This window comes from Anguilla rostrata, chromosome 13, assembly GCF_018555375.3.
Source record: "Anguilla rostrata isolate EN2019 chromosome 13, ASM1855537v3, whole genome shotgun sequence".
Classification (NCBI taxonomy): domain Eukaryota; kingdom Metazoa; phylum Chordata; class Actinopteri; order Anguilliformes; family Anguillidae; genus Anguilla; species Anguilla rostrata.
In genome coordinates, this window is record NC_057945.1 from 38,734,780 (window position 1) to 38,751,884 (window position 17,105).

General features: G+C 43.9%; 1 protein-coding gene across 1 annotated transcript in view; it reads right to left on the bottom strand.

Annotated features, from left to right (window-relative positions):
- The window catches only part of LOC135238640 (neuron navigator 1-like), a 98,884-nt gene that overhangs the window by 35,228 nt on the left and 46,551 nt on the right, over positions 1-17,105 (bottom strand). The gene's annotated exons all lie outside the window — the stretch shown is intronic.

Genomic DNA, 17,105 nt, shown 5'->3' on the forward strand with positions numbered 1-17,105 from the left:
ATACAATTCTTTACTCAGAAGACTTGCGCTGAAAGCACCTACTACTTTCACGTACTTTCATGTCTCAAGCACCAGTTTTCAACTTTTACCTTTCTTAAATGTAGGTTCAATAGATTTAAGGAAAAATGTCATTAATCTTCTCCTTGCACATGTGTATTTGACATTCATTGAACATATACACCATCCACAGTGCTGCATGCCAAAAGGTACAGTTTCACCTCACAACCATTACCAGGTGAATATTTATATCAAAATCTTCTATTGGCATGGTGGTGTACAGTTAAGCTTGCGATGGATATGCAACGCACAGACAGGCTCATATTACAATGTGCATATGGCCACTAGTGCAGAAAGATGTACGGCCTGACACTGCTGGGGAACCATCTGGTCGACCAGAGTCCTGAGTTCAACTCTGTCCTGAGTTAATCTGCTTCCTAAATTAATCTGCACCCTGTGCAAATCTGTGTCCTACATTAAGATGTTTCCTGAGTGTACTGAGCCAATCTGTGTCCCAAGTTAATCTGGTTGTTGAGTTAATACGCGTACTGTTCATCTTCAATGCCACCACCTGACACTCTCTAACACAGCAATGGTGCCATCACGCTCACATACTAACCATATTTTATGAACATACTGCAGTATAATGTCCCAGGCCTCAAAGTATGTGACTATAAATCTCGCTCTCTCTTCCCATGCTAAATGTCTTGTTTTAATTAAATTTCATGTAATATCGGGGCCCACACAAGAGATGCATTTATATGATAGCTGGAGTTCTGTAGGCGTCAGAAAGCGGAGAGGTAGCCTCGCTGTGAAACGGGCTCAGGTCTCGTCAGAGAGGTCAGCTTTTGATAGGCTACCTCATGCACTTCATGATGTTCACCCATCTGTCTGAGCAAAAGGAGCCAGTCTGTTGCCGGTGACGATGGGAGTCGGACCTCCTGCGCACTGCGAGATGCAATTAAGCTTACGGTTGGCTTGCAACCTGCCTATAGGAAAGCACTTGGTAACCATGGTCATCGAGGTCTACTCGGGACAGGGAACTGGCAAGTGTTTAGCTTTATCAGACCTTTTTTCAGTTCAGTTAGTGTCCGGTAGTAGGGCGGCAGTGTAGTATAATGGGTAAGGAGCTGGTCTTGTAATCTAAAGGTGACAGGTTCGATTCCCAGACAGGACACTGCCGTTGTACCCTTGAGCAAGGTACCTGCACTGCTTCAGTATATATCCAGCTGTATAAATGCCATGTAAAAAGTTGTGTCACTCTGGATAAGAGCGTTTGCTAAATAGCTGTAATGCCTTAGGGAAGGGAAGTGCCTTATGTAAGTGACTTATGACTTATGTATGTCAAGTGAGCAGAACAGTAAAAACCATGGCGACGGCTGCCTTCAGTAGCCACAGAATGCCTTCGGGTTGGGCCAAATTTTCCTTGTGTTTCGGGCACCGAAGACCTTGTTACAGGTCCAGCTTTACAACACTGCACTGCCAACAGCCCCATTCCTCTAAAATATTTAGACTAAAAACAGAAGAAAACTCAAGCACAGCGACGACTAAAGGTTTTGTGTGCGATCAATACTTTATTGCTTATTTCAGGCAGGGCATCGCATTGCGTTTTTTTGTTGTTGTAAATGCTGCAGGATTCCCTAAGTGGAAGGTATGTGGGAAAATTAAGGGAGTAGATGTACTGAGATTTACCCATGTTTACAGGCCAGAATGCCTGGCCACATTGCTATATGAAAATAAAACACTCACGTCACTGTTGAAGATGAAGAGTGAGAAGCCGTCTAATGATGTGAATCACAAACTGCCAGACCAGACTGAGAACACAGGCCTCATCAGTGCACAGTGAAGGCAGCTGTGTTTGTGACTCGGTCGGAGAGAGAAGTATGGGACCGATTTGGACCCATGTTCAGACACTGCTTCATAGCTTTCTTCACCCAGAGCAATCTACACGGTTTATATTCTTTTACTGTATATACAACTTTATAGATATACTGGATATTGACTGAAGCAAATCAGGTTTAGCACTTTGCTCAAGGGCACAACTAGCCACAACACTACGAGATCCGCACGCTTAATTTTTGCACTAACTCCTCTTCAGATAGCATTATAACACACATTCTGAACCCTACTCTTCACTGCAGAGTATCCAACAGTGACGTGAGTGTTTTATTTTCATACAGCAACGTGGCCAGGCATTCTGGCCTGTAAACACTGGTCAATCTCCGTACATCTACTCTGTTAATTTTCCCACATACCTCCCACTTCTGGAATGACTGTGAAAGACATGAAATGACTTGTTGGAATATAAAACAATTCATCCGCAGACATTTTTCTAAGACGCCAGAAAGGGAAGCCCTCAGACTCACAACCTCTGGAATATCATTAAGCCCTGCAGGTGTATATTAATTGCAGCATTAGAAAAATGATCTTTTTAGCATGAGCGCAAGGTTCCACCAACGCATTCGCTTCAAAGGAAAGCTGATATGAGTTTCTGCAGAAAATTTCTTTTGATGTGCTTACTGGGCCAAAGGCACCCAAAAAAATCAGGTGCAGCCTTATCGCTTTGAAGTTGACCCATTAAGGGGTGCCGACTCAAGAGGTGGCGAGTTCGATTCCCAGCTGGGGCACTACCATCGTAGCCTTGAGCTTGCTACTTAACCTTAATTACTTCAGTAAAATTGCCAGACTTTACTGAATGTTAAAGAATGCAATCTGTGCCTGCCTTTCTAGATAAGGGTGTCTGCTAACCGCTGACACTGAAGCGGTCCTGTTGAGCCAGATACAGCCACGCATAGCTAAATTAACTGGCTTTTAGCAGCTAATGAAAACCCTACAAACATGCCTAATCACAGTCTGAGTAACACAGTGGGAATCAAATTTGATTCAGATCGATACAGAAAACTACAACCGCGATGGAGAAATGTCGCTTGTTCAGCTTTGTGCCACTTCAGGAGACTGAAAAGTTCCATAAGCTCAGCAGTGCTTATGCCACCGGTAGCTTCTAATGCATCCAAGCACTCAGACGGCTACATAAAAATGCCATTACACCTTAATTGGGCTTTTCAGAACCTTCTGGTGCTCAAAGCCCCAGGCAGCTCATTAAACTCTCTAATTAGCCTGGACATAAAGCACGCTAATGCAGACCTCGTGGACAGGAGTTATCTCTGCATGCATATGGATTTGCTCCACATTGGTATGTGATTTTTTGAAAGTTAACAAAGAGAGACAATAAACAAGTGAATTAATGAAATATGACTGGAAAAATAACCATTTCGAATGTTGTGCAACAAGAGAGTACATGGTGAAGCAATGCTCCTGTGCATTTTATGAGAAAACTGGGGACAATCAAGTAGAATCCAAACTTTGTAATGTAGAGACTGTGACATACATTTCATGAGATATCACCACAGATACCACGTTCTCCTCGGGTCCACGAGGGTTTTATCCGGGTACTCCGGTTCCCTCTCACAGTCCAAACACATGCAGGTTAGGCTAACTGGACAGTCTAACTTGTCCTTGGGGTATGAGTGGGCGAGTGAATAGTGTGTGGACCCTGCGATGGGTTGGTAACCTGTCCAGGGTGTATTCCTGCCTCTTGCCCAGCGCATGCTGGGATTGGCTCCAGCTGCCCCGTGATCCTGACCAGGAGTAAGGGGTTTAGAAAATGGATGGATTGCTCACATTAACACTGTACAAAAAAGTCCCCACGGTATTAAAGGCATGTAGACAGCTTCGGCCCACTGTGATGCATACGAGGGCTGGTATTGACATACGTGCCGCACGCATGCACAAGCCGTGCGAGTTCATTCAATGTAGCATGCAATGACCAGTGGGGCTCAATCGAGCAGCAAAAGCGCGATGGGGCATGAAATGCCCAGCAGGACAGACGGGCACGCTGTGTGGTGACAGACTGCATCACCAGCTGAGCCTCAGACAGCGGACCGGCCCCGGCAATAGACAAGTCAGTACGCCACAGCATGCTAGACCCAACTGTTTACATAACATTCAGTCAGTACACCACAGCATGCTAAACACAACTGTTTAACCTAACATTCAGTGGTGCATGTGCTAGCGCCAAACTTAATGCTACACCCCAAGAGACTCGCAGAGATTAAGGTGGGTGCTTACGGACTGCTATAAGGCTGGTGAACACAAACATCCTTCTCGAGTTGCAAGATAACTTAATTTTCACAGAGGAATATGTGCAGAAAATATCATTTACAACGACCCAGCAGACAGTGCGGATGCTGTAATTACTGGAAGGCTTTCACTGAGCAAAACTTATTTGTTTTCATAACCGCTCTCTCACAATGGACAAACAAAAAGCAAACAAAGTAACATATACATATTTTTGGTGTCCAGGATTTATCAAACCAAGGTAATCTTCCTGCACAAAGGAAATTACCTGAGGATTTCTTATCAGGCTAGACTAATGGCTGTGTAATTACCAGCGACTGTTCATCGGTCTTTTTTTGGCATCTACAATTCAACCCAAATTGAAATTCATGAACTGTGTGCAAGTGTGCTCAGATACGCCCCCTGTTGCCAGCTCGGGAGAGTGACCTCAGAGTTCTCTGCCGCACACGCGCAGGTACAAGCAGGCAGAGAGCAAGCTACGGGTGCCCGGATGGCCAAAAGGGGGTGACTCCAGCAATAAACACCGCTATCCCCGCTGACCGAATCCCTCCCATAATCCCCTTGGGCGATGCAGAAAAGCTACTTGTGTGCCGTCCCCGCAGGGCTGCCGGTCACGGTCGGCACTGGCACGGGTCAGCAGCCCACAGGACTGCGCTGAAGGATCATGCTTCACCTGCGCAGACCCTAATCAAAGCAACGGGCCCTGTGGTAGTGCAGCTCGGAGGTCTTCAGCACTGAAGCCCTGGTCTAAGCCAAGCCATTTCCTCACCTCTGCTATATACAGGAAGCAGGCCTTTTCATTTGCAAAGAATGTCTTTACCTCTGAGACGCATCATTAAGGCGCGTTCTTCATGGAAACCCTCGCTATGAAGGAAACTGCATCACACTCATGGTAAAGCACTGCCGCAATCGCTGATTTATGACCCTTTGAATTATGACAAACCACTTTTTTCCCCCCCATTTCCCCTCTCTCACCTGCAATAAATTCAATTTTCAGTTTGTTTTCTTTTACAGGGTAAAATAAGTCTGGGCTACAATTCCCTCACATGCTAAGTCAGCCAGAGGGGGATTAGGACACACTGTTTCAGCTGTCATCACCAACTTTCTCAGAGAGAGGCGCTGTGAAAAAAGTTTCCCACATTTTTATCGGGTTTCGCACACAAATCAGCGACAGAGGAGATCTGGGAGAGCGGGGTCACTAAAGTCAGTCTTCGGCCCAGTGACCCACGAATACACATGAATCATGACCTCTCAGAAGATACTTTATATACTTCACATCTCGTTTAATTTTTACATATTTTACTTAGATTCATTTCCATTTAATGTGCTTTATTTCCTTTTGCTAAACTCGCCTGACTCCTAGTCTCTCTGCTGCAGTCTCTAGTTGTGTTAACGTGATCTACAGTATGTGAGCCAAACCAACAAAGATTCCTAGTATGTGCAAACTTACTTACATGGCCAATAAATGCGACTCAGATTCAGATTCAGTTCCAGAACAGTTCAGTCTTGCGCAGGACAGGACTGCACAGCGTCCCATACGAGCGCAGACTCAGACAGACTCCTGGGGGTGATGGACCGCTCAGAAGTTCTGCTGTCGGATGTCTGCAGGTCTTTTATCCGCGTCCCTGTGGTCTGTAAGTCTGGGTGGTACGCTGCCCACGCCTCTCTGGCTGTTAAACCCATTCATTTGTGTTACGACTCACGCTTCCTGCCTTTCCTCCTGCCCCCCCACCCCCCAAGGGGTGTCTGTTAAATTAAGCGGAGCGTTTGAAACTACTGACCAGACACGGTTGACTCAATAAAAGCAAACTATTTTAGATTATTCAGGAAACAAAACCAAAAAAATAACAAATAATGTTTTTTTTTGGGGAAAATTACAGCTTTAAAAAGTTGTGAATAGTCTACCCTTTAAGGTGTGAGATCAAAAACATGCAATTAGAATGTTCAGTTCAGAACATTCTAATACTGATGCAACAGTCACAGCTGGTAACTGAAAACAATAGAGTTCTAGAACAGTGACTTAGAATTTTTTTTTTTGGGGGGGGGGGGTAACCTACTCTTCAAAAGGTTAAAGAAACTCCTTGCTCGTGGGAAGGATTGTCAAAAATGTGGTCATCTAAAAATCAAGAACAGCGGTGCCAGCAAATATTAATGAGATCATTTCTCCATGCTGTCGGCAGGTAAAGGTCTGCGAAGCGATGATCTGTGTTTAACTCAGCCCAATAGGTTCAGACAGGAGAGGCTGAAATCCTATACACTCCCCAGGGCTTCAAATATTTAGACAGGCCTTTCCAAACAAACCGTTCCCCACAGGAGTGATGTTTAAATGGTGAAGGGAGGCGTAGTCCAACAGCGTCACAATGAAGTATGGAGAATCACACACAAGGAAGCGGGAGGCTGGGGGGGGACCCCGGTAAAACCCCCCCCCCAGGGAATTTTCTTTTATGTTGGCCAGTGCTTCAAAAAGCCCCGACTAGGGAATACGGCGTTTGGCAGAACCTGCCATAGGCCGGGACGTGGGGCCAACAGGAGGTTCTCGTTTTCTGTGTCGGCGTTCCAAGTTCGGCAGTTAATTTAGGTGCGCCTGTTATTATTCGAATTTCCGATGCCGTGGAAACCTTGCAGTTTGAACATCTCATGCCCCCACCCCCCCACCCCCCAGCCACGCACGGTGCAAACTAAAGCCAGCTGTGGTGGGACGGGTGCTGGCCTCCACCCCTGCTTGGGCCCGTGTCTCAATACAGCTGTTTCAAAACAGCTGGAAGACCGGCTCTTCGCGCACACTAAACAGACATCTGGGAAAGAAACCGGTGAAATCAAGCAAGGAATGAGAAACATAGGAGGCAGACGCTTCGGGGGAAAACGGGATCATTGTTTCGTTATTAATACGCTTTGTGTGCTGAAAGGCCAATTTAACAGGCAGGGTATGCATTATATGCACGGTCCTATACACCACTCTTTCTTTAGTTTCAGTGGAATGGACAGAGCGGACAGAATATGACATCACTGCACAGAAATGTGCAGAACTAGAAATCATATGCAGAGTCTTACACGATGCATGTATTTTATAATGGAAATAGAAAATGGCATGTTTCCAAAACACAGATGATCACAATGCACGCGTGACAAATAACAAGGAAAACCGCTCTAATATAATGCATATATTTTAAAGAAAAGAAAAAGGTACGTTTCCAAAACACAGAAGATCACAATTCAAGGGAATACAAAAAAGGAATAATGAAAATCTTTGTACATTAATCGTTGTATGGTCTTACAGTGCTGACTCAATAAGAATCTCATTGTTCTAACTTTTTAGAATTAATGTAAACTTAAGGATGGATTTAAATGTTAAACTCAAGTGTTTATAAAAATTCAGGAAAGTTCACTAAATGCTTTAGAGCCAATAAATAAACTTAGACAGGACTCTTTTCAGGAGATATTTATTGAATCAAGGGGGTTAAGAAAGACTGATCCTTCTTCAGTCTACAGTCCCAATCAGTCTTGGAGACAAGCTCCTTCAACAGATGACTCCAAAACGTCAGTCTTCCCCCCGCCCCCCTTGAATCAATAAATACCTCCCAAGAAGAGTGCTGCATATTCCTTAAGTATATTTAACAGCTTTATGTTCATTTCCATGAACTAGGCACCTTCTTTGTATATTATAATAACTTTATTTTCCCCAAAGAAGCGCTGACACTGCGTTTCTTGGATTATTTTATGATTTAGAGGCACTTGAGTCGACATCTGAGCGTCATCGACTAACCTACTGTAAAACAATTTTAAATAAAGGGGTAAAGAAAACTCACTGAGCAGTGCTTCTGTCTGTGAAGTCAGTCACCTGGCTGGCAAAGCAAGTTTAATAAGTCTGGAGCGGTCACCAAATAAAAACACAGGACTCACTCAAAGACTTCTCAGTGGGGGACATCAATGTATTTTATTAGCTGCTAGCATTACATGTCGACTTTTTGTCCAACCTTGATGGGGCACATGACCTTCTGCGACAGCCTAAACCAACTGCTCCCAACCGCACTCCGGGAGATCAACCATCCTGTAGGATTTCACTCCAACCCTAACAAAGCACATCTCATTCAAAAGCAAGAGATCCTCTCTGAGCTGCTAATTAGTAGAATCAGGAGAGCCAAATTAGGGTTGAAATGAAAACTTACAGGAGGGTAGATCTCCAGGAGCAGGGTTGGGGAACCACTGGCCCAATCAAAAACACATTTTAAATACAACCTCTTAACTTACGATGGTTGTCCCTGGATCAGAAAAGGTTGAGAACCCCTGCTCCAGACTGAAGGAAACTGGTGACGCTGGCCTACCTCTAAGGCTGCTTTGGTCCGAGTCAGCGTGCTTTGAGGAAAAATAAACCGTGCAATGCGCCTCACCTCAGGCAGCAGTCATCCCGCTCTCCACGGGAAACTCATGACATCACCTGGTGATGTAAAAACACGCTTGCAGATCAATCAACGGGACGCAGAAAAGGGTCACTCAAGATGGTCCAGTCCACCGAGAACAGAACAGATCCATCACGCGTGCCACAAACAGAAGATGGTAATACAATAATGGCCGTATTCCATATAACAATGACCCTATTATTCCTCATCAAAGCTCGGCAACTACTCTCATGCACAAAAACCCGACCCAAAAGCAGGACCTAAGAGCAAGCATGAGTCACCAGCTGATACAAGTCCAGTTAAAGTTTTACAAGTACTTAAAAAAACAGGAAACCAGACCCATTAAAGAACAGAGGCCATTTCTACTTTTACAATGTAAAAGATACCATGTATTGTAGGTATCTGGAATTTATTCATGTAAAACAGGTATGCAGTTTTACCATGTGGGTGATGTTACTATTTAAATCACTATTACTCGACTAAAAAAAAAGGGGGGGGGGGGAAACAGATGTGTTTAAGGAGGAACCAACACAACAGATTTAAGTAAGATGATGTGTCCCATACTCACTCTCCATCTGTGTGATCGTTTTGCACGTCATACTTCACCACCACGAGCTGAGGGAATTGGCTCCTCTGTGATTCAGCCGTCCAATCAGAGCTCAGCATGGGCTTGGCTCGGGCCGTGGTATTAGCCGCAGACTGAAACGCACTTTTACCCCCCCCCATAATGTGGGCGGAGTTACGTGCTTGTTTGTGCCTTGCTATATGCGCCGTCCTGTATGTACTGTCCTGGGTTTTAAAAAAATAATTTATAACACTGTGCAGTTATTTTACTGTGAATTACATTTCCACCCAAAAAATAAAAATAAAACGAAATTATGTTACGTGTACACTGCGCAGCAGAGTGGAAGGGGTGTGTGCATCCAACCGGTCAGTCCTGAATGAGTCTCTGAATGATGCGGTCATTTAGTGATATATTCCAGAGGGGCAGCATCCTGGAACATGTATTTATTTTCTGAGCACGCATCACTAGGCTGAAGGACAGGTATACGCTAGGCCGAATAAATTAAACTGCTGAACCAAAAAAAAATAAAATAAAATAAAAAATTTAAAAAAAGGGGGGGGGGGGGGAGAGCATGCGCAAAAATGTTCTCCAGCATTTAAAATAAATAAATAATCCCCTCAGTCACGTTTGCCGTTCAAACAAATATTTCAGTTCCATGATTCAGCGTGTAAACCAATTTATAAACATCTCATAACTACTCATTACCCTGTGGTAAATACTGTCCCATTACACCTTTCGGGTAATTTAATTACATAATGATTCAATATTGCCCAGATTAATCTTGCATCTGTCAACACAAGCAGATGTAAGTTTAAATTGTAAATACATGACTGACAGGTCAATTTCCTTCTGTGAACAAACAGCAGCAAGATCTCAAAATCTGATATCAAGAAAGAGCCTATAACAACACTGTTCCTCTGGATACACAGTGAAATGTTCATTGCGCAATAGACCCTTGCAGAATACATCCGGGCCCTAATGCACTCATATGTACTGTGTTGTTGTTAATTAAGACTGGAAATATTTGCCGGTGCATCAGCCACAGTCTTAAACCCAGTCACCGCAAATACGCGTGCGCGCGTGGCTACAGGTATCGAGGAGAACACAAACATAAATATTTTGCAGAAAGACTCTGGGGAGACGTTTGCTAGGCGGGGACACTTGACTGGTTCTCTCATTGCCAAACTGCCAGAGTGGCTTTGTCACAATGCACAGTTTGTTCAAAGAGCCCCTGGGGATGAATCGACAAGAGTGATTGAATGCCCTTTTCCCTCGTTCCCCATTCATCATTCCGCCCTACTATTTTCTGCGAGTGCCAACATCCTGACCCTGGAGCACTTTCTCCGGCTCTTCAAGCCGTTTCCTTGCAGCGTGCAAGTTAAAGCAGCGTGCTACCTGAATAGCACATATAAAACTGTGCACACAATGAAGACGGTAAAGCAGAATCGTTTTGACGTTTCAAGCTAACTCCACTCAATGAACTGAACTAAGCTGAGCTAAATAGCCTACGGTATACTCTACCTGTAATGAATGTTCACCAGATATGTCAAATGTTCAAAACGAAAAGAGAGAGAAAGGACTGTGTCAAGCAAATCACTTTTAGTATAATAAATCAATTATCTTTTTATAAAACGACATGCATTCATGCGTAAAAACAACGTAAACGCGAGGTTCGTTCTGAAAATTAAAGACAACTGATCGAAGATATTTCGTGAATAGCGATTGGATCCGTTCCACGTTTTAGCCCCCTGAATTCTGACTAGCCCATAAAAATAACACGCGAATGGGACGAGGGAAGCATCTATACAGAAATTATCGTTAATAAGCTACCAAAGGATGGAGAAAAAAGAAACCGTAGTATGCATTGCCAATGCTTTGTTAACTCTACTCCTACTCTACCTAATTCTCCAACATGGCAAGCAATTTCATAGCCATGGAACGCTGAAGCATTAAACTTTTTACGGTAACATATTTTATGTTCGTCAGTTCATTCGTTTAAACCTCACTAAGGCAGCCAAATACCGGTTAAGGTACGCCCTATGTTCGGTTGCGGAGAATATGCCTAGCCGCCGGTAGGAGCGCACGACGCCTGCTCTTACCTTGAAATAAAAAGCATGGTCTTTCCCACTCTCCGAGCGGGCAGCGGCAGCGGTTTACCATTGAGAACGCGTCCGCTCATCCTCGCGCCGCTTTGCACTACACAACTCCTATGATCATTTTCTGTACTCAAAACCATCCAAATAGGGGGTGGGCTTTATTCAGATTCAAAAAGCCTGAGTAAAAATGCGCAGCGTGCCCTCCTGGAGAAGACGGAGACACGGATGGGCAACACCCCAAGTTCTGGCCGGCCACCCCCTTCCTGACCGCAAACAGATGGATTTGTTTTAAGGTGCCGCGAGCAAACCGCACCATGCACGCGCAGAGTCATAGTGTTTCACCACGGGCAAAATCCCAAATGGCTTTCAAATATTCGAAATCATAACAAAGGATCGCCGCCGGACTTATTCGTCCGGCTTGTCCGCAAATCCCAGTAATATTACACTGGATCTACTTTACATACTGTTTCCATTATGTTTTGTACATTAAAATGAACTCTGATTCAGCAACAAATCTAATGAGCGCGTGACGAATCAAACCTATCCTCCACAGACGCAAACATCAAAAGTATTTGCAAAACTTAATTAACTCTGTCCGCCCATTTGCGGGACCAGTCAAGGACATCGCTGCTCAAATGAAAGACTTTTTTGGTGATGTAAAGGCAAATGATGCACTGTGAACAAACTCTCTTTCAAGAGAAAAACAAGGGTCTAGCAGATGTCATTGTTGACACTGCCACAGTGACATACATTTATGTCCTATAATCCTTTCATCAATATGGGCAAAGACTCTATTTAGCATGGTTCACTACTGCCGTCTCAAATCAGTAAATTCACCCCTGCGTCAGGTAACTCTGACTGTCAATATACTCAACCAACAAATGCACAGATTGGCAAGTACCTTAAGTACCTGTTAAACATACAATTTTGTAAAACTGTTTTTATTTTGTGTGTGTGTGTGTGCACAATAAGCTGCTTTAAGAAAACAGCGCTGACAGCTGTTTGCTCTTAGAGCTTTAGAAACACCACAGTAAACATAAACAACTCCATTCACTGGAGTTCAAACCCCCTATATCTCCTTAAAAACAACAATCACAATCCCCCGTGAAGTGGGAGATGGAACGAGAAGGAAGAAAAAAATGAGTTATCTGGCAGTAATTAGAGTACCACAGCGCGGACCGGCACGCCTAGCGTCTGGGTCAATAGAAGTGCAGAGTGCTTGAGCCAATAATACGATCAGTGTTTGTCCACGGAGCGGTAGGCTAACCCCGCTGTCAACACATATTCGACTGTGGCCATGCTAAAGAATTCAGCAGACGCTGACAATCCTCTCTCGCCTGTCCTCTGGTCTAATACTGCATTAGTCTGTGCTGGACCGTGCGCCAGGGACAACCTTCCCAGACTGGATTCCATATTTGAAAGGCCATGACAAAGTACTGCACCCTCACATACTTCGTACACAGTATAACTACAGTGACACTTCTCCGCTTTGTTGAAGACCTTTGCAAACTCTGAAACAGCCATGTTGGTGTTTTCCAAACATAAATGATGGAAATTAAAGTATAAAAATACGAACACAATACATACTTGGGTTTCTACACTGAACGTTTTTAGTACTGTGAACAACTGAAATGCTAAAACAATGACAAACCGTAAATGTGCATTTTAACTTCCTTTCTTTAACTTTCCTTTCAAATGGATCTAACTGGAAAATATCTGAGTGATAGTGATCCTTACATTCAGAAATAGCAGTCTGACAAACTAATCTAGGGGTGCTGGTGTTGTACAAATAAAAAATAATCAATGAAACTGAAGAGAGTGGTTGTTGGAATGAAATGTACATTTTTAATAACATTTGATTCTTTATCAGGCTCACTGCATAAGGCCATTATTCAGCTTAGGAAAATGGGATGGCTAAGGAATTATATTATATTATTATTGGCACATGAATGTTGAGTAAGGCTGTTTCTTTGTGAATAAAACCAGACTTCAGGCTGCAGTAATGCCTGACATTCTTAGTCATTAAAAAAAGAAAAAGTTGGCCATTCACAAAAAAAACAACATGTCCTGACCTCACAACCTTCTTAGAGAACACAATTATCTTTGCTTGCTGTTACATGGATGAACGGCTCACCAGCAACGTGACCCCTCGCATATCCCAGGGTGTCAAACAGGAAGACCGAGGTCACTTCCTGCTGTCATTCTAAAGCCCTGAACTAAAGAGACCGTTGGAGCATCTGCTAAACGGCAGAATGCAAATTAACCTTATCCAAACAGGAAGAAAAAAAAACAGTACTTCCCTCTTTCCTGCCTCACCCCGACTGTTTTGTTCAACGACAAACACATAAACGACAAGCAGACACTAACTGACGTCTTCGGCCATGTTTGACCAATTTCGCAAATCAGCTGGTTTACAGCTCACTAAATGTCCGCCTAAATTGTTATCTAGCACAGGGACAAAGCAAAAACAAGGCAGACAAAGACACGTTAGAACGACCCTTTTCTGGGGGCCATTTCATAAATTTGAAACCCTCATGAGGTGAGGTTAATAGAGGTCAATCACATCTTCAACTGCTTTCATATATAAAAAAATTTCAATGGATTATTTTAATGATTGGAAAATGAATATGGAGATTAACATGGGGTTGCCATCAGGGTTTTTGAGCTTGATAATGGCCTCAGAAAAAATTCTGTTTTCACTTATGTGAGGGAGCAGGAGGAGAGAGAGACAAAGTGAGAGAGTCTGAGGGAGAAAGAGGGAGAGAAACTCTACAACGCTCCAGCTAACCATTTCACCACTATGTATGACCAGGTAAGCCACAACTGACATTGCCATAGCTACAACCAATAGGACCTCCATTGCAAACGGCTTAAACCATGACTGTAAACTACCCAGTAGAGAAATCTAACAGATATACAACATGTATGAGAAATAGCAGTCTGACATTTCTCATTACACTAATAACTTTATCAAACCCAGATAAGACCATTAGATTAGAATTCACATCATGGGTGATTGTAACTATTTTCTGTGTGTGCGCGCGCGCGTGTGTGAGGGAGAGGGTGAGCAAGTGAGCAAGTGCATGCCTTTCAGGACACAATGAAATTTAAAACAGGCAATTACATTCATATGGTTTTAAAGGATCTCTTATGCCAAAACATAATCACCTTCAGATTTACTGTGTTTTAACTTTAAGTCTCACAAGCCAAAAACAAGCTATAAAGAGTAAGCAGTTATGTCTGCATGCGAGATAACTGGTTTAGGCAGTCCCATTGATCACGGATGTGCTGCACAAAGATTGTATGAGCAATTACAACTGGTGAAAAGTGAATAAGCCATCCACACATTTTTTTTTTAAAGTAGAAATAAGCTGTTTAAGTCACTCTTGATAAGAATCCATTACTACGTTTGGTAGTCAATGTATGTGAGCGAGTGTGTGCGCGAGTATGTGCGTGTATCTATAAAAGAGAGAAGGTAAATGAGTGCTCAAGTGCGTGCGTGTCTGTGCGCACGCGAGCGTGTTCCTACAGAAGAGAGAGGGTAAATGAGTGCTCGAGTGCATGGGACCTTCCGCTGAAATTTCATCCACTTCATTATTCAAATTTTATGCAGTGGGTTCCTGATTGCGAGTTCAGGGGGGAAATTAAAAACCAAACCAAATGAAACGCAGCGGAGAAACAGGAGAAGAGCGAACCCGGGCCCTCAAGAGACCCGATTTCCACAGAAAACAAAAGAGCCCGCATTACATGACATTTATTTGGCAGACGCTTTTATCCAAAGCGACGTACAAAAAGTGCATTACATGGTCATAGACAACTGCTAAACACAGGTTCAGTAAGGTACAATACTTATTTTGTGCAGCTATTTCTAGCCAAGAAGTTTAGTTCACACAGGCACGCTGCCTCCCCGCTTTCTGCGCGGTAGCCGTCCGTTAGCGGCAGATAAATAAATAAAAAATCACCCACATAAAGCTAACAAGGAAAACTGCAATGGCGTCTTCCACAAGCTCATTATCCGTCTCATTATACACAAAAACATTACCGATGCTCTGCAAAGCGGCCTCTGACCTACCCTAAATAAAGACACTATAAGAAAGGGACGGGAGACCTTTAAGGAGAATGGAGATTGTTCAGTTCTATACCCCCTCATCCAAGCCTAAATGACCCTCTCCAGCACTGTGCGGTTTGATCGCGGCCCTGTCGCATACGAGGCCCCCTGCTGGCAGGACGAGGAAAAGACGCTTTATTAGAGGAGATGATCCGTGAGGAGCTGAACGCACAAGAGGAAATTAACTCTCACATTATTAAATGGGCCTTTTGAAATAAATGACCCTAACGCACAGTCATAAAAAAAGCCAGCTTTCATGTGGGAGTCTTGGGGTTCGTTCGGCGAGTCATCGTACGGCGATCCATCGTCGGATCATTAAAAGCACATTCTCATAATAAATGATGCTAAGGATAAAACACTTCATTTTTCAGCGCGGTGGAACGACTGATAATAAAAAGTAACAGATGGCTCCTGACAGATTTACCACATACGAGACAAAGTCAGTCGAGAGAAATCTCTCACCCCAGCGTTGGAAGACGGAAAGTATAAATGTATTTGTTTTTTTAAAACTCCTCCTCCTTATGAACCAGGAGGTACAAGAGGAGGTGAGAGCAAAGGAGTGATTTTTTTACACAACCACTGCAACACAGCCGTACAAGGTGTGTGTTTGTGTGTGTGTGTGTGTGTGTGAGAGAGAGAGAGAGAGAGAGAGGGAGTGTGTGAGAGTTTGTATGTATGTGTGTGTGTGAGTGCGTGTGTGAGTGCGCGTCTGCATGTGCGCGTGCGTTTGTGTGTGTCTGTGCATAAGGGCATGTACGTCTGTGCATGCATAGGCACATTTACATGTGTGAGAATTTGTGTGCGTGTGTTTGCGTGTGCATGTGTGCACTTGTGTATGTGTGTGGGAGAGTCTGTCAATGTACCTGTGATAGTGAAATGCGGGTGCTCTCTCTCAAACACACATTCACAAACAGCCGCAAACAGGACTCTGCAATATCTAGTGCCTAAGTGATTATGGCTGTGCTGTACTAGACTATGTGCAATTAGGTCAGGCAAATAACGGAGTAAGGCACCCAACTGCACTCCATTAACACTTCTTTGTAAGTAAAAATATAAGCTGTGCAAGTGGCTCTGGATAAGAATGTCTGCCAGATGTTGCTGTAACACCATGTAATGTGATATCTGTCAACTCTCCTGTAGATGCATGAGTACCAACTGGAAAGTGCAATTGCACCATTCCCCCAGCAGGTGGTGCAAGGAGCCTGCAGAGGCACAGAAAGGCACAGGCTGAGGGGAGTACATTTGCTCTATACACACCCCTCTCCAAGCTGGGCAGTTATGGAGTTGGGGGGAATGGGGGTGGTTCTTAGGTGCAAAACATTGCATGTGATGCCCTTTCACTGTGAACCGAGAAACCAGAAGTGCAAGGAAAGCAGCGTTTCTGGCATGAAACCAGGAAGTGGGGGGTTTTCAGGGGTGGGTCAACATTACCGTCATCATCATCATCATCATCTCCCCAGTTCTTTTTCATATCTTTTTCATCCTGAATGTGTTACTGGGTTTGCAGAGGCAGAAAAACCACACAGAACTGGACTAAGAGTTACAGAACCAGCCCGAGAGCTACAGAACCATGATAGAGGGCAATAAGACCCCAGGAAAATTTGTCTTGCTTGCTGTGAGGGAACAGACAACATGGTGGCCGAAACCCAGGTGTGAGTCACATATCTGGCGCACGCACGCACACACACACACACACACACACACACAGCTGGGAGGTTGTGTAAACATGCACTGGAGGTCTGTACGGACTGCCAGCATGCTTACACACTGCAGCTGTCTCTGGTCTTTGATAAAAAAGTCAGTGA